The sequence below is a fragment of the Dromaius novaehollandiae genome, chromosome 1 (assembly GCF_036370855.1).
Source record: "Dromaius novaehollandiae isolate bDroNov1 chromosome 1, bDroNov1.hap1, whole genome shotgun sequence".
In the NCBI taxonomy this organism is placed as follows: Eukaryota; Metazoa; Chordata; class Aves; order Casuariiformes; family Dromaiidae; genus Dromaius; species Dromaius novaehollandiae.
In genome coordinates, this window is record NC_088098.1 from 103546317 (window position 1) to 103564673 (window position 18357).

Genomic DNA, 18357 nt, shown 5'->3' on the forward strand with positions numbered 1-18357 from the left:
CCTCCCCGTTTAGTGGCAAGCTGCTGCTTAACCTGGTGCTTGCTTCATCAGAAAAGGTCCTCCGATCCCTGACAGAGGCTCCATCAGCTGGCTGGCAGCTCGCGGGCAGACTGAAGTTGCTCAGCCACCTGGCAGGAGAAGCGTGCTTCTCCTCCACAAGTTCCCTGCCGCCCCGCTTGACGGCCAGCCATCCCCTCCTTCCCCAGAAATGCGTGGAAGGGAAATTCCACACGCGGGCTCACGGCACTGAGCAAACGCGCGGCTCCCCAACGTTTCCGTTGGCTCAGGGCTGCGACCCCTTGGGGGTGGCAACGCCTGGACTTCCTGGGCTGTGAAAGCCCCTCCGAAGGGCAGCCCGTGCCTCCCGCCCCCCCGCGCACGGGCGCCGGGCCCCGAGTTGCCCTGGTCGCCGAGGTCGCTTGAGGCAAGATGGTGCCGAGAAGGGCCCTGCGCAGAGCGGTTTTCCCGCCGCCGGCCCGGCCTCGGCGGGCGCCTCCCCGGCTCCGGACGGCCCCCCGCGCCCCGCCGCGCCGTTTCCGTTAGGGGGTGCCGCTAGGGGGCGGGGCCTCGCGCGCCGCCGGAGGGGAGCGCGAGGTGCCCGCGTGCCGCCGGGCCGGGCCCCGCGCCCTCGGTGACAGGGGCCCCTCCCCTGGGGCTGCGGGAGCTGGGCACACGGGAGGCCCCCCTCCCTGGGGCGGAGCGTGCGTCTCACGCGGCCCTGCGGGGCGACGGCCCCGCGGAGGGGAGTGGGGTAGGCGGGGGGCGGTCCCTTTAAGGAGCGCCGCGGGCGCGCGGTCTCTTTAAAAGGGGAGGAGGGGGTGGGGCCGCCTCGAGGCGGGGGGAGAGGCTATGCTAATGGAGGGGGCGGCACCAGGGCGACCGGGGGGGGCCGGGGGGGCCGCAAGGGTGGCGCTTCCTGCGGGCCCGGAGGGCGCGCGCCCCTTCGTTCCTGTCTCTTTAAGAAACCGGTTGCTACCACTGTGTAGGCGAAGGCGGGAGGAGGGCGTGTGCGAGGGGGAAGGGATTGCAGTCTCCTCCCCTCTCGCCGGGGAGGGGAGGGGAGGGCAAGGGGGCCGGGCGAGACCATCGCTCGAAACGGGGAGTAAGAGGCGGTCCCGTCGCCGGAGTGAGTAGGGGACAGTGCCGTTCCCGGGGCGGGGCGCGGCGACGGGCGGTACCATCGCGCTCTCCGGGTTGCGGGACGCGGCGGGAGGGGGGGTTGGCGGGTGGGGGAGCGACGGGGGGGGGAGGGGGGAGAGCGAGAGAGGGTCTGTGATGGGCGGTACCATGTGTGCGGGAGAGGGGGGAGGCGCTGGCGGACAATGGAGCCTGTGTGTGTTTGCGGGAGGGGGACGGACCCGCCGCCGCCGGGGGGAGACGCTGCGCCGCCCCCTCCCGCCTGGGGCTGAGAGGAGCCTCGGCCCCCGCCCCTCCCCCCGCGGCCCGGCGGTGAGTGAGGGGACGCGGCGGCGGCCGCGGGCGCTGGGCACCCGCCGGCACCGGCCGCCGCTGCCGCCCGCGGAAAGTTTGAGAGTTTGGGGGAGGACCGGGGCCGTGGGGGGCCCGGGGCGGCAGGGGGCCGGGCTGCGGGGTGCCCCGGGGGCACTGGGGTGCGTGGTATGTCCTGGGTGCAGTGCTTGTGTGGAGGGGCCCGGGGTGCCCTAGGGGTGTGCTTTTTGGAGGGGTTGGTGGGGCACCCCGGGGTGTGTGGGATGCTCTAGGAGCTGTGCTGTATGGAGGGGATGATGGGGTGCCCTGGGGTGCATGGGATGTTCTAGGAGATCTGCAATGTGCAGGGCTTGATGGGGTGCCCTGGGGTGCATGGGATGCCCTAGGGACTGTGCTATGGGGAGGGGTTGATGGGGTGTACTGGAGTGCATGGGGTGCCCCAGAGGCTCTGCTACATGAAGTGGTATGCGGGGTGCCGTGGGGTGCATGGGATGCTCTAGAAGCTCTGCAATGTGGAGGGGTTGCCCTGGGGTGCATGGGGTGCCCTAGGGGCTATGCTATATGGAGAGGCGTGCAGGGTGCCCAGGGGCCTGTGGGATACCCTTGGGGCTATGCTGTATGGAGGGGTTCGCGCGGTACCCTGGGGTGTATGGGATGCCCTAGGGACTGTGCTATGGGGAGGGATTGATGGGGTGCCCTGGAGTGTATGGGGTGCTCTAGGAGCTCTGCAATGTGGAGGGGTTGATGGGGTGCTCTGGGGTGCCCTAGGGGCTCTGCTACATGAAGAGGTGTGTGGGGTGCCCTGGGGTGCATGGGATACCCTTGGGGCTATGCTATATGGAGGGGTTCACACAGTACCCTGGGGTGCATGGGATGCCCTAGGGACTGTGCTGCCTGGAGGCGCGTGTAGGGTTGCCTTGTGAGCTATGCTGTGTGGGGTGGCCCGGGATGCCCTGGGGGCTGTGCTGTGCGAGGTGCTTCTTGAGCTGTGCAGCGTGGGGGTGTGTGGGGAGCCTCCGGAGCTGTGCCGTCAGAGGGACACATGGTGTCTTGCGAGCTGTGGTGTGTGGAGTACTCTGGGTGGCACTGAGGTGCACTGGGATGTGTGGGGTATCCTGGGGGCCGTGCAGTGCAGAGGGGTGCGCTGTTGAGTGCAGTAGAGAGGTAGTTTCAGGTTTGAGTTGCAATGGTGGGTTGGGACGTAGGATAGGAGGGGCTGTGACACTTGGGGTAGGCTGTCAGGGTTGGGAGTGTGGGAGGTCCCAGGAGAGAGAAGCTGTTGTGGGTAGAGAGAGCTGTGTCTGCGCAGTGTGGGGCAGAGGTGGGGGCTGGAGCCCAAAAGTCTGTTGGGGAAGTACGTGGCGGGCTGGGGCATGGTGTGAAGGGAGCACCAGGGAGGCGGAGATGGTGCATGGGGCATTGGAGCATCGGGGATATGCTGTGAGGAAGGGATGGGGGTTTTGTTGCAGGCAGGAACTGAAATATGGGTGTCTGGGGGAAGGGATGTGGAGAGCTGGATTGTGAAACGTGGAATATGAGATATGCTGGAGAGACATAAGTTGATACGTGAGGGGATGCAGTGAGGGGAGGCTGTGAGGAGCTGAGACTTGAGGGGCTGGAAGAAAGGGATGTGGAGAGGGGATTGTGGTATGGGGAAGGGTTGAGACCTGGCGAATGGGGAGGAGCACTTTCAGGAGGAGGCAATTGGTGCATATGGTTGTAAAGGGAAATGTAGGTGTCCAGAACTGGGATGGAACGGGAGCAAGAGTACCAGGCAGCTCTGCATGTAGTGAGGAGCTGCTATGTGGAGTAGTTGTGCAAGTGGGGTTTGTGGGGTAGTGGGAGTGTGGGAGGGGATCTTGTCTGTAGGGATCATGGGGTAAGGAAGTATCTGGCAAGGATGGTGTGTAGGGGAAATGGGTTTATTTGGAACTGTTTCTGCTAGCTAGAGAAGAGACATGTATATGCATTACAGGAAGTTTGTGCCCTGGCCTGCTGCAGAGGGGTTAATGGGAGGCTGTGTCAGTGGGGTGAGAGAGCTGGAGATTCCAAATGTTTAGGGAAGTGGTGGGGCAGGTGGATATGTGCAGGGGGCAAGGCTACACTTCTGGGATGAAGGAGCATCTAATATCTCTGCATTTTCCAACTGTCTGTCCCTGAGGCCCTTGTGTAGGTGATAAAATGATGAGAGTAAAAAGGTCTCTGAGGACTGAGTATTTGGGATGTGGAAGGTGAATGATACTTTTTGAGGGAAGACAAACCATGAGGACGTGGGGCGGGGGGGAATGTTACTTTTTGAGGGAAGGCAAACCATGAGGATCCATGGGAAGGATCAGATTTTGGAGTTATTGGCGAAAATAGGAAAGGTTGTGACGATCAATTGTGGGTTATTATTTGGGCATAAAATACTAAGGTTGGGATGACTGCATGGTTCATAGTTTAAAAGAAAACAAAATGAGAAATCAGTCAGGAAATTGGTGTGGGGTGAAGAAAAAAAGTATGAAATAATAAATGATGGTAGAGAGTTGATTATGGAAAAATTCAAAGTTCACCAATGTGAAAGGGAAGATACTTTTATTCTGCAGAGGCCAAGCCTAACTTGGAGTCCAGAACTGGTGTAGAAATAGCCAAGAAGCCTTACTTTCTGGGAGAGGAGCATCAAATCTTGCAGCCCTTATCTTGAAAAGTAATGGCATCTGCTTAGTCTGGGCATTTGTTAACCTCACTGACTTTGGGACAGAGAGAGGGAAAGAAAGTTGTGCCAAGTCAAGTTTGCCTCCTTAAGCTTTGCTGTTGGTGGCTACTCACTCCACTGTCAAAAAAGGGTTGGAGGAAGGGGGGAGACGGTTCTGTGTTAAAATTCCCTTGCAGTTTTGAGGGAGAACAGACAGTAAGTTCCAGTAACATTTTTATTTTCCTTGAAAGTATTCTAACTAACGTTGCTCTGTGAAAAGCCCATACAGACATTGTATGATACTGTGGAACATCCTCAAATGTATCACTCTTTAGAAGCAGAAAAGAGCTGATATTTTTTTTTGTATTTTTTATTTGAAAAATAATATTGCGTCAGTGATTGCTCAAAGTATTACAAAAGCAAGCATTGGAAAGGTAGGCAATGCACCACATGGAATCAAATAAAAGAAAATGTACGGAATGAAAGAATTAGCCTACTTAAATGGCTTTATTTCTGTCTTCTTTTTGTTTACCTCCATCCTGCTTTATATTCAGGCTATAATGCATGATCGCTGTCTACAGTAGGGTGTTACAGATGTTGAACTGTTGAAGCTGAGTAAGGGCTAACAGTTGTTTTGTGCTCATCCTACACTTGCAGCAGAGCTGTACTAGCAGAAGTGCACGTGTCCATATCCCATAGCAGACTGCTCTACTTTCTACTGGAAATCATAGCAGTTGGTATGATGAGATATTATAGCCATTTTGGACAAGTTGGCATGATGGCTCTATTTTTTTTTTTTTAAAGTGATCTCCAAAGAGATTATTTTTAATGAATGTATCCTTTTTTCTTCCTCAGAGCATAAAAACGGCTCAAGGGCTCATATTCTCTCTCTGTCTCCCATGCTGGCCCCTCCTCAAACAACAAAAGAAAGGCAGCTTTCTTTTTAAGTTGGAGTTAGCAGCGATGTTAGTTTTGAGATTCACAATTTTCCCAGTGATTTTTTTTCTTTGTGGAAAGGGGACTGGGGATCTTGGGTCTCACTGCACTGTGTGAACTCTTAACACCTTAATTGAAGGGGTGGAGATGCTGAATCACTAACAAAGACCGCCTTTATCCAAAATGTTAATCAATCATTGACGTTAAATAAGTGTGAACAAAACCAAACAACAAAAAAAACCCCTAAACAACTTTTTGTCTAAGTCCCCCTCCCATTCAGCTGTTCATCTTTGGTCAGGTTAGCATTAGAAATTCTTTCTGTATTTTGTGTGTGCATATATGTACTTGTTTTTGGCGATGTTTGATAAAAGTTCTGTTGTGGACTTACCAGCATAGTTTCCCCATGTAAATTATTTAGTTCATAGATGAAGTGAAGAGGTTCTGGCAGAAACTGCTGTGATCTGCTGTGGTGTGAGAGAGGTTGCCAGAATATGACAATAACATTGTTACCATCCTTTTGTGGCATAGGCATGTGCGTACTGTATCAGGGTTCCTTGCATTTTATTTTGGGGGGGGGGGGGGGTTCTCTTTCAGCTCTCGTGATCTCTTAATTTGTTCATCAGTCAACGCAGTCTTTGGAGCTAGGCAAGACCTGAATTTTAATGTGAAAGGAAATAAATAGCTTTCTATTCATACAACCAGAAACTTTGTAGACCTCTTCTGTATATTATGAAAACAAAGGGTGTGGACTCTTCCCCCCCCCCCCCTCCTTCCCCACACTGCATTTCATCTTTAAAGCTCATGCACTTGGATCGCTTTCAGTTAGGGTTAGTCCACAGCCAAAGAAACTACATTTGTCACTAAATATCCAAATATAGAAGCTGAGGGAACTATAAGCCACAAGGCTAAAATATTCATATGCAAATGCTTTTGTGGACAGTTTATATGTTTGAGGTGGATACGAATGGAATACCTTTCATCTATATTTCTTAGCTATTAAAAGACTTACTACTCTGTAGTATGTTGACTTTCCATACCTATTTCTATGCATTTATTTCTAGATTTTCTTCCTCTTGAGTTCCTCATGTGGCATGTCAATTCTGTTGCATTACCAGTTGTGTGTGGCTTAGGAATTTCACTGGTCCTTTATAAAGTCAGTGTGGGGGGGGGACTTTTATTTTTCGCCTATGGAGCAATTTGCACTCAAGTGAATATTCAGACTAATTCACATCATAAATGTCAGCTATGTTATCTGGCATGGTTTGATCTCTTTCACTTTCTAGAAGTTTACCAGGATTTCTTAAGAGCAATGCAGACAACCTTCTTAAAATCCCTCTATCTGGTTTGCATGGCCTTGGACTTCAGAGAAATCTCTGTGCCTCAGTAAGGTCTGTGGTCTGTTTACATAGATACAAAGTCCTTTAACCCAGCAAGATTTGCTATGGGCTTGGATTTCCTTCTTACAGGCTCTGCTGGAGTCTCCCTGGAGTGTTCTTGCTGGCAAAACGAAGGTGTTAGCCCAGGCTTTCAGAGCAAGTTGTGAATGGGAGAAGATTTGATCACTGAATTTTGGTCTGAGTGCTGCTGTGCCTATCATATTTAAAGTAGCTTCCCCCTATACTTTTACTTATCCGTCAATTTTTGTCCGTTTCAAAAGTTTAATTGTTTTGGAGCTGGACCTGCACTGTGCTAGGGACTGTACAAACACAGAAGAACAGGGGTCCTTACTTGTTCATAATTAGGGCTTCCAGCTAATCTTTAATAACATAAGCAAAAAATAAAAACTTGAGAAATATCTGAAGAGTTGCATTTAAGACCACACAGAGTCTTAAAAAACACTAGTTAACCTGATGACAAAACATAAGGTGATGTTTCGATGTGTGCCGAATCCAAACTAACTGTTCTGATACTGACCTTAAATTGAGCATTGTTCATACATTTTGAAAAAGTGGGGTTGTATTTTGCAACTGTATTTCTACGTATACGCCTAGCCTTTCTCTGTTCATAGGCTGGTCTGTGAGTGTTTTTTCTGGTGGTAGAGTTGGCTTTTGAGAAGTCCTCACACCTACCCTTTTTGATTCTGCCTTTCATTTGTGCTAGCACTGCTGCTTGAGCAGCTATATGCTGAAATGGATCAAGGAACTGACCTGGGTTGTAAGTAGCCTGGCAAAAAATGGTTATGTTTAACCTGGATCAGTTTGCCAAACTAGTTCGCTGTTTGGCTGTGCAAACAGCTGTACCAGCACATCAAACAGTGTGGTGCAGGGGTGGAAGTAAATATTGGTAGCAGCAGTTTTTTAAGCTGGCATTGCTGCCGAAAGAAATGTTCATCTAACGACACCCCGACGAGTCTGCTAAACTTGCTAAATGTTATTTACACCTATTTGTTACAGCTTCCCTAGCTTGAGAACATTCCTTCAATTTACCTCATTCTTTTTGCCAAAAATGCTTCTCATCTCTGAACATATATGCAATGCATAAAAAGAGAAACCCTTTTTAAGCATCTTCAAAAAGGGCAAAGAGAGGAGTGTGGTTGTAAGTTTAGCTACGGAAATATTTCTGCTGCTTCAAGACTGTCTGATGATATGGAGCATATAGTATAAATTGATGATAGAATATTTAGGATGGTTGCAATTAAGCAGTGAAACTCATGCTGTGAGAATCATCAGGAGCAAGAATTCAACAAGAGTTAAAAAGGATCAGATGTCTGTAGGAATATGAAGAATATTCAATTACCATAATCAGTGACAATAGAAATTTTGGAAGAGATATTAAGCCTGTGGTCTAAACCTTTATTTTATTTTGCTGTAACAGATGTGTTTCTATATTGAGAAAAGAGAGGGAGGGAATAACTTGTTTTTCCTGGGTTTACTGAGGGGTTCTCACACACTTCTCCGAAAACTTGACTGAGAACGGTGTTTGAGACATGACATTACGCTGCATGGGCTTCTGGTCTGATCCTGGTGACCCATCCTGAAGTCTGTTTTGAGATACTAAAGTGTGGCTATAGTGAAAAGTGAACTGCAGCTACCTGAGTTTTTTCATTTGTCTTACTCCCACATCTCTGGGTTGTTCCTACCTGTTCTTCAGCAGAGTCAGATCTCAGCACTGTTTTTCATCTATTTTGACAACACTCATTGAACGTATTTTAAAGACTGTTAAAAATTTGCAGATAACTGCACCTGAAGAGTGAGTGTTTTCTCTTTAGGGTAGCTAAATGTGCTCGGAGTTCCCTTTTTTCAGGCAAGCTTAATAGCAGAGGTAAGCTCCTCCTTGTCTGGCTTCTGAGAAGGAGCTTGTGGAATAGGGAATGGAGATGGAAAGTGGAACAGCAAGGTGTGGTTTTTATTTGTCTGTTTGTAAGGCTCGGGCAGAATCAATGAAATGCTTTTGAAGGAAGGAAAATGGAAAGTACACTTTACCAGTGACATAATTCTTTCAACACAGTGGGGCTGAAAGCTTGTGGAGCAATGTCCTCTGAGAGTTCACTGAAAATTAGGTGCTGTAGTCTTGAAAACAATACTGATTTTAAGTGCTCCGTAGTGACGATGTATGGGAAAATAGTGTGTGATGTATGCAGTAATTTAACTGCATATGGAACGGAGGTAGAGCTTGCCTTATTCTGTATTCACTTCAGAGCAGGTGCGATTCAGGCATAGGTAGCCAAACAGCTACCTGCTGCATGCTCTTAGCCTTTGTAATTACTCAAAACTGGTTGTCTTGTTTCCATTGGTGCTTGGCCTGGTAGGAAAGGGCTGTCACTGTGTTCTTGCTACTTAACTTTCTGGTGGGGCTGTTTGCCTAGTAGCAGAGCAAGGGGGCTTTGAATTATTGGCCCATGTTTTCACCTGGATGGTCTTCATGTGCCTGTTGTTGTCCCTTGTGCCTGCTGAACAAAGGATGCTGATATGTGTTGTACCTTATTGGTAGTGGGGCTGAGGCCCACGAGCTCTTTCAAAGCGAGTTAGGTTGGATCTGGTGGTAGTGCTGCGAAAGGAACCTGACTTAATATGGCTATGTTTTATTGACTAGACTGTGTTACTTATGCTCCACAAGTTGCTTTAAATCTATGTGCCTACTTGTGTATGTTGCATGAAGCCATCTTTGCCACCTTTGCAGTCTATGTGGAATTATGCAAAACCTGAGGAAAACCCCGTTTTAGTGTTTCAGTGTCAAAAGCACTGGGTAAAGGTCAAGCATTAGGCTCTTTCTCAGATTGTGCAGAGTTGTGCTCTTGCATTTTGCTAAACTGACTTAAGCATCTTGATATCACTCTTCTTCTGCCTGGGAAATGGTGATGTTTTATCTATGTACCAAACTGGTTTTGTTTGAGGATTGATTAGAAATATATTTGCAGTGTAATGTAACACAAAGCTGTAATCTGTCAAAACGAAGCAGCCACAGCTTCTACAGTTAGAGCTTTTACTATGAAGAGTTTAGGCAATCTTACGTATGGAGAAACTCCTCACAGAACTTTCACCAGTAGAAATGAAATTTTCTGTGACATTTTGTGTGTATGGATGAGAAAGGAGTAAAGAACTTAAGGTTTGACAGCCTGTTAGCAAGAAAATGCTTTCTCCTGTGTCTTAAAAAAAAAAAAAAAAAAAAAAAAGACAAAAAAAAGTTAACCTTCTTGGGGCTGGGGATAAAAAGTTGAAACTGTCAGGAAAATAGCCACCATCCAGGAGAAGTGCTTCTGAACACTCTCATGAAAGCTAGTTTTGATTTGACAGTTATGAGTCTCTGAAAATAGTGCTATGTTTATACAGTACAGTAAATACTTTGAAGTACTTTAGGCTTTGCTGTACATGTGTGGCTAACTAGAAAAATATTAAACATGTACATCTTGTGTTGAATGAGGGAGGATTTTGCAGCAATTGGAATTGCATGTATTTCATACTTTTATAAGATCTTGCCAAAGGGGTGGATTTGATAATAGACCTGATTGTGGAATTGCTTAGTTTCCTGTCAAAATAGAATCTTTACGTGCAGTGCTTTGAGATCTTTTAGGTGACCTCATGTTATTTATCGAATGTCAGTTTTTCATCCCAGCAGCTTTGATATAATCATGTAGCATCTCAGAGTACTGTGTACATGCACGATTTGCTTGCTGGGGTTCTTTGAAGTTCTTTACTCCTTAGTAGAGTCGTTGCTCTGTTGCAAATCCTTTATTTAACACCTGGGAAACCAGTATACAGAAGCACTTCACTGTGTCACTTAAGGTTGTGATACATACAACATGACTAACATGGGTCTAAAAGCAAAGGAGTGAGAAGTTCAACTCACCAGGAACATATACCCCTTGACGCACAGCTTACCCACTAGTAGAACTATTGTAAGCTACATAAAATGCAGTAATTCTTCAACTCTGTCCCCGTGGGAATGCCTGCTTTGCCTTGCTGACCTCCCCAAGTGTGAGTGTGTTATAAAACTGCAGGAGGGCTCGTGTAAGGGAGAAGAGCAGAGGGATGTCTGGTGGTGACAGTACTGAATGAAAACTGGTGTAGCAGGCAGTGCTGGAAGGCAGTGATGGTTAGGGGAGCCTTGAAAAACTGCTCATGTGGGATAAGAGAGAGAGAGACCAGGTATCTGTTAAGTGAAGGTTAACATGAAGGGAAGGTGTGTGGGTCGCCCCCAGCAATTCTGAAAGGCATCGTGTGTGATGTCCCCTTACAGCATCCTGGAGGATTACTACTTGCTGTAGCACTAGGTTTTTCTTGGAGAAGGTCTGTCCTGCACTGACCCATCCCAGCTCCATTTAGTTTATGAAAACTGACAGGATTGAAGCCCCGAGGTGTTATGCCTGCGGACTGTTTCATATCTTTCATTCTGGAAACCTGGAGAAGGGATACTGAAATAAATAGAAAAAGTACTTGCGTCTTTCCGTGCTGAACTGATAGGTGGCTTATTTCTACCAAGCCTTCTGCTTAAACATTGTGGAGTTACTGTATGTTGAAGAACAAACTGGTGGTCTCTTCAGTCCTGTCTTCCTATCTATTTTTTTCCATCTTTTTTTTTTTCTTCCATGGGTTAGATGAATGGGCTGCTGACATGCTTTATGCAGACTTCTTTTACTTGTTGCTGTTCATGTTGATGCTGCTATTTAAACTTTTGAAAAAAAATAAACCCGGAGAAGTAAGGGAAGAAAGATCACCCCTAGCTCCAAACGTGTTACCTGCTTCCTGAGAAGTGGATGAAATTTTGATAGAAGGTGATGCTATGAAAGCAGCCCGTGGAAACTCTGTTATTACCCTCTGGACCTCCACATGTAATGTTGACTGATGCTAGGTCTGATAACTGCTAATGTGGTGTAGTAAGCCATAGAAGCCTTTCTTATATCAGGGAAATATTGTCAAAACATTTTTTGAAATCCCTTATTGCTAAAAGCATTTGATCTTTTATCAGCATTAACAGCAGTAGGGACTCTAGAACAAGACAAGCGGCCGCTAGGTAAGTGACGCTACATGTCAAGTGCTCAAAACTCCCAGTTGTAATGTACATAGACTGCTCCCAACATTGCTAACATAGGTGGAGCCGAACTGATATTGGCAACTGCGTTGGAATACACTGGGGCTGAACTGATGTTAGCATGACGTCACATGTGTTAAGGGTTATGCGACGACATAATGCCCCAGGAGCAGCCTGGCTGACCTATAGCTAATGTTGGTGAAGCTGAAATGGTGTTAGCAACAACAGGAAACGTTCATAGTGTTCTTGTACAGACACTGACAGTTGTATCTTAGGCTTTGTTTTTTCCCAAATGGATTTCTGGAACTGTGTCAGAGTTTGCCAAGAGACCATGTTCTAGTCTGAGGCAGACTGAGGAGTTCATGGTTTTATACATAGTACCAGCTGGGAAATTGAATGAAGCTTCAGATGTCTGTATACACCTTGAATTTGCTCACCAGTCTCTGTAAGGGTCCATCTCCTCTATTGCTGTATAAAAGGAATTGTGGAAAGCTGTGCAAAATCAGAAACTGTCTAGGAGAGTTATTCTTCCTCACTGTATTATTAACATACTGAAGTAGTATTAGATGCAACCCCCCCCCCCCCAAAAAAAACAAACCCCAGACACTTAGTCTTTCTTTACAAAAAGTGCTACTGACAAATCTTAAAATGTTGGTTATGAGTTTAGTGGACAACATGCTCTTGAAGATGTACAATGTCTATTGCAAAAGGGTATTTTAGAATGGTTTTGTACATACTCAGTTGCTGTTTGTTATCCTTGTGCTTGTTGGAAGAAGGAAGGAAGAGAGTAGTCCGTGCAGATACCACTGTATCAGGGGATATTCAGGGGATGGGAACACTGGAAATGTTACAGAACAGTCCTTTCTCTGAGCCTCTGGGTTTGCATTGTGCTCTACCAGTGGCTGTCTTAAATGCACTTTTTAAGGATGGAGAGCAACAGGTTGGACTTTCTGTGACCCTCTCTGTTTTGAATGGACTTCAGGAAAATGTCTACCTGTATGTGGTGGTGGTAGGAGCTGGAGGGAAAAGCACGGGAGAGAGACTATCTATACTCTGTCTTACCCAAGGTATATGAATGGGCAGACACAGCCTCATCTGAGTTTCATTTGTATGATCACACCACATTTACACAGGGATAATTGAGCATGTTCTTACAGTTTCCGGGCAGTTTATGCCATGGTTCTAATTTTTTACATTAATCTGAGCCAGTCGAAGAACTTCTCTTCCTTGTAATGGCATGGGGTCTTGCCTGCTCTTTCTCCATAAAAAAGTCATCAAGATACTAATTTTCTTTCAAGTGTGCCTCTCTTTGCTCATCCCCTTTCTCTGTGCCTTGGATGCCTTTCAAGGCATGGAGGTGGTTCTGGGCAATGACCTGCCCATGTTTAAAGGCTTGTGGAGAGGCAGATACAGACCACACAGATGAGGTGAGCTATTCTATCACCTCTTATGGCACTGTGGAGGTTGTAATGAGCCTGGTGAAGATTGTGTAGGCCCCATGTTGATGTAGCAAAATGAATTTTGGCGACATAAGTTCTGGATTCCTCTCTTGATTGAGTCACTTCTGGTACAAGAATATAACCAAGGAGATAATGTTGTGCAGACTTGGGATGAGCTGTCACTTTTCTGATTTCTACATAAGGAGGAATTCCTGGTTTTGGGAAACTGAGAACCTTGTGTATGGCATTTTTTTATTGTCAAGATGTACGCATAGCAAAGTTTGTACTGTTCCAGGATAAGTTAGGACCTTCGAGAAATTGGTGACTAGCCCTGGCTGCAAGTTAACTAATCAGCTCAATATTAACAAGTCAGCCATTGGTGTTGAGAAATTGATTTGTAAGCAAATGGCATTTGTGGCTTACCAGGAAATGACAGAACTTGCTAGTTTCCCCAAATCAGCAGCTATTTTGAGCAGAATATGGTCCGTGTGTTGTACGTGGTCGTTGCCTTTCTGGCAGAAGGAGCAGATGAGCATGTCAGCTAAAAGGCTCCTGCACAATCGATGAGGGTTTGATCAGAGGGTGAGGTTTGCAAACACTGCTGCAGGGAGAGCCAGGACAGTAGATAGTCAGGCTATCTCCTGGACAAGAAGTTGTATCGTGATTAGATGATATGTGCATTGACACTGTGTCTTTAGTCCCAGTTATTCTTCAGGTACCCACTGTATTAAGCAGGTACCTTGCTTAAGAGGAGAGGCAAAGGGGAACAGAGCAGGGGAAGAGGTAGGTGTGTTTGAACAACTGGCTTAAGCCTGTCCAAGTCTGTGCCATCAGTCACTGCTGCCTCCCTTGTGCCAGTACCAATGAGCGTGTGGCCATCTGGTTGGCTGAAACAGGAAGCCCATCTACTGAAAATTGATCATATCTGTTCCAGAGCTATTTTTCAGCTGGATCATTACAAGTGCTAATGATGTCTGGAAGGGCTAGACTTGGATAAGCTTAGGCTGATTGAAGTTGCTTTTCTGGGTCCAGCATGCACTTGGCCAGCAGAAGACAAGGTGGCGTTTTCTGCAAACTCGTTTGGGTGCTGGTGGGCCCAACACTAGCTGTATTACTACAACATGCTTTATACTACATTCATGGGAAAGGATGAGGAGGACAGTTTTTGCCAAGAGTTGGAGGCAGGTTTAAAGGCGTAGTTAGCAATGGCTATATCTAGAGAGTGGGGCTGGCTCAAAGGATTAAAGTGTCCTGTGTCCCCATACCCTTAAGTGTCCTGGGGAGATTTGTGTGGTGTTAGATTATTCATGTCAATTTATCTGTTTACTTTTACTTTTATATGATCTTAAGGGAGTCTGACAGTTCAATAAAGGCATTGGATAACATTTCCTGCCTCCTCCTTGTTTCACAGTTGCGCTCCTGTCAATGAGGTGTGCAACCAAATACTTTAATAAACCACAGCTTATAAAAAGGTAACACGGGCAGTTCAGCTGCAAGTGTATGAAATAAGCAAGTATTAACAAAACCGAAAAGTGCGGCACGTGGTGAAAGCCAGTGGTGGCTCTCGGTGTGTTACGGGTGTAGCGGAGTCACCTTTTGCCGGTGCCGCTGTTCTCCCTCTTATGTGGCCGAACGAGGGTCAGAGGAATAGGATGAGCCCATCCCAGGAAAATTGCGCTGAAGGAGCACATCGGTTGATTCATTGCCTTACCCCACCTCTCGGGTCACACTGATGGATGCTTCCTGGTGGCTGTCAGGATGAGCCGTTGCTCGAACAGCCCCTGCTGCCGGTGCTGCCGTTCTTGATCCCTCCTGAAGCCGCAGCTCTTCGCAGAGCAGTCTGCTACTCCGCTCTCTCTCTCCTTGCTCTCCCGCTCCACTACTGCAGCTAGGATTCAGGGTGCTGGCTGAGCTTGTGTTCAAAGTCATCATTTGTTTTCTGTAGCAGCAGGTTTCTACCCTTTTTTCTTTTTCCATGCTGATTTTGGGCTCTTGCCACCCTCAGTCCAGCACAGATTGACAGTCTCAGAAAGGCCGTGGAAAAAAGAAGTGTGCTCTTTCTTGTACGCAGAGAAAGAGGTTTTTTGCCTTTAATGCTTCGTGTCACAGTCAGGCCACAAGTTTGATACTTTTATCTACTTGGTATGCCTTTATTTCATCTCTCCACATTCTCCTTCCCAAAGAGGGAGAAAAGACTGAAGTGAACCAGTGGTAACTGCAGTTGATCCTGCTGAAGCAGCCTTAATACCGTACACCTCCGGGTATCTGGCCGCTTGTCACTTTTAAGGTACAGAACCACTACTTCTGCAGTTTAAAGAGAAAAGGGAGGAATAAACTGGTTTGGATTTTTTTTTTTAAGCTTTTGTTTACACTGCAATAGTATGGTGGCGTGTTCGTAGAAGTAAAAGGATGGTTCGTGAATAAGTTACCAAAAAGTAAGCTATGATGTGGATTTATGTCATGTTAGTTACTGCTACTACTACTGTTACTATGTGGTCACTGCTTGTGTGCGTACTCTCACCCTTTTGCTCTTAAATTCACTGAGTAGTCTTGCACTAACTGTGGGCTAGGAGTGTGCAGGTGGGCAGCAACGATAGTAAATCAGGGCATGGAATTACATTGCAATAACTTGTGTGCGTAGCCTTTGAAGGTGGTTTGTGCCGATCAGTTGTCTCCCCCTTTCCGCCGCGAACTGTATTGTGTAAAGCCGTCTCTCTCCAGCGTCGTGCTGAGCAGAACTTGGATGTTTCAAGCGACAGAGGTCTGACAGTTTTCTGTGGCAGATTCTCCCCATTCTGATGCATGTCTGGTGTTCGTAGGTTTTCCCTTTCAAGGGAAAAGGTGATATGTCGCTGCTTTGATAGAGGTGTGTCAGTACTGGCATTAGCAGGGTTTAGCCCGTATTGTTTTGCTGGGTGGGGTGGGGAAAAGAGAAGAGAAGATCTAACTGGGTAGTTGGATTCAGGGATGATTCTGCTGCTGTGGTAGGTTTTACTGGATGAAGCAGCTTGTTGGGATAGGTGTTTGCTTCGGCTTCTGTCTGCAGGTGTGACTTAGCTAGATAAGGATGGTCTATCACGTTGATGAGTTCATTGTTTGATTTGGCTGAACCAGGTGGAGAATGTAGCTCCATTGTTTGGGACTAGCTTTGTAGTTTGGGTTTGTTGGGGTAGATTACATGGTAGAGTATTGCTACATTATTAAGGTGAAGCTGCAGTAGATAATAGTTGGAGAATGTCAGAGGGAAGGGAATATGCAAAAGGTTTCACAATGCGTAACTAATTGAGCCTCGCAACAGCTCTTGTGTTTGGGTTGGACAGATCTGGTCAGCAGAATATGCTGCGATCACACAGAAAACCTTTGGTAGTGATTTCAATTTGCCATCGTACTTTAACTGCAGCGCTGCCTGAGCTATGTAAATAGCTGAGAGTGCACTGAGGGATGGCGTTTGGCCCTGACAGTTTGAATGCTGCCTGGATGCACGCTGTTCTTGCAGCCTCCCCAGTGTTCAAATTGGGTGAGGTAGAAGAAGCTGGTGCGTAGCTGCCCTTTCTTTCTGGACTGACCTCAAATTTACGATTGAGCCATGCCTGAGAGTCTGAGTTTCTTTGTATTACTGAACTTTCAGGCTCTTACGTATGTTTGTTTTACGTGTGACTGAACATTAATTGATGCAGGGTTGTCTCCATTAACTGAACGTGTGGCTGATCAGCTCTTAGGCTGTGAGCTATTTTGGCTGTATAGGAAATAACTGTAGCATGAGAGCGATCTAGTGCCATATCTGCCCCTCCAGCTTGAGCAAACTTATAGTATGCCTTGGGAAAGTTTTCTGTTGGATTCACTTCTTCCTGTAGTGTAGCACAGTGATGCGAAATAGGAGCAGACAGAACAGTAGGCAGTGCTTTTTCCTTCTTCTGAAATCTGCCTGGTTCTCCCCTAGATGTGACTGAGCAATTGCCTTGCCTTACCTGGTACTTGGTGGTTTTATTTATAGCTAGTTGGGCTGTCTGGCTGCGGAGGAGGGTGTACATATGCTGTGCAGGGGTTTGGCAGAAGAGTTGGGCTTGTAAGTGAGGGGAAGGTAAGCCTTTGAAGAGAGATGGGTGTAGAGAAGGGGAGGTTACTTGTATGAGCTTTGTGCCAGCTCCTCAGAGCACAGATGAGCTCATGGGAATCCAGCTAGCTCCAATGTGGGAGTGCTGAAGCAGGTCTGAGCTATTTCCCCCTCCGTACGTTCACGTGCAGCAGACATCTTCAAACTATTCCAGTCTGACTGTGGCTTTTTCATTGCTGAAATCTTGCCAGTTTGAGCAAAGGTTCCCCCTTGTCAGCGGCTCAGAGCAAGTTTTGATTCCTCCTCTTCTGTGGCTGGATGTGCCAGAGGGAGGGGTGGCAGCTTGGCTGAGCTGTACATTCTTGCTGGTGAAACTCTTCCTTTCTCTTCTGTTTTCAGGTGATCTTTGCTTGTGAGAGCAGTGGTTCCCAGCTCATGGCCTCCACAATGAGTACTGCTGTGTCGTGACACCAGGGGTCTCGGTGAGTTACCTGTTGGAAAGGCAAGGGCCTGTAATATCCCCACTAATGTGGATTCATCTCTGTCTCTGGAATTGAGGTTTAAAGTCATTTTATGTCATCCTAATTGTGAGCTGCCACCAAATGGTGTTAGGCTACTTTTCTCCTGATCTCACCTGCTCTTCTGAGCTTGCAGTGGCATTGATGTGGTAAAGTAGATCGAGGGACTGATCCAGCTGAAAAAAGATTTCTTCTGTTTCCTTTGGATTAGTTCCCATGCAGATCTTTTCTTGGTCTGGTCAGGAGAGAGGTAGTGTGGGAATGAGTGAGACAGCTGAACAGTCCCTTTTCCCTTCAGCCCATGTTTGCCATACCTTAAAGCAATCCTGAAACTATACCCTCAGACGTTGCTTGCCAAAACATCTTGAAAAGTGGCTTGACCGTTCACTGTCAATGAATTTTAGAGCAATGGTAAGGGCTTTGCTATGGCAGGCAGACTCCAGCTGCATAAATATGTTTCTCTAAGGATTTTCTGTTATTGAACCCTAGGTTTGCTAGACATACATATGTTAGAAATGCACTTAGAAAAATCCTGAGGCTTTCCATTTCACATTATAAAAGATAGTACATTCCCAGTGTGCAGAAATGAGAAGCAGAGGAAGGTGAGTAGCCATTGTACCAACAATGAGTATATTGACATATCCTTTAAAGCTCTCTCTGGTTAGAAGAAATTTGAATTGGGATTGGAAAATACAGTTCTCTTGCAGAGCATATCAATTCTAATAGGTCGAAGGAAAGTATGTATAGTATAAAATACGAGGTTAAAAATTGGAAGCTTTTTAGGTTACCCTGTGAAGTACTTGTAAGTTTGGTAATGTC

General features: G+C 46.9%; 1 long non-coding RNA gene across 1 annotated transcript in view; it reads left to right on the plus strand.

The window, feature by feature from the left end:
• Positions 1-18357, plus strand: part of LOC135330277 (uncharacterized) — a 46460-nt gene that overhangs the window by 27765 nt on the left and 338 nt on the right. Inside the window, exon 2 of the long non-coding RNA XR_010392209.1 lies at positions 17420-17502. This is a non-coding gene — a long non-coding RNA (uncharacterized LOC135330277). The remainder of the gene's footprint in view (positions 1-17419; positions 17503-18357) is intronic.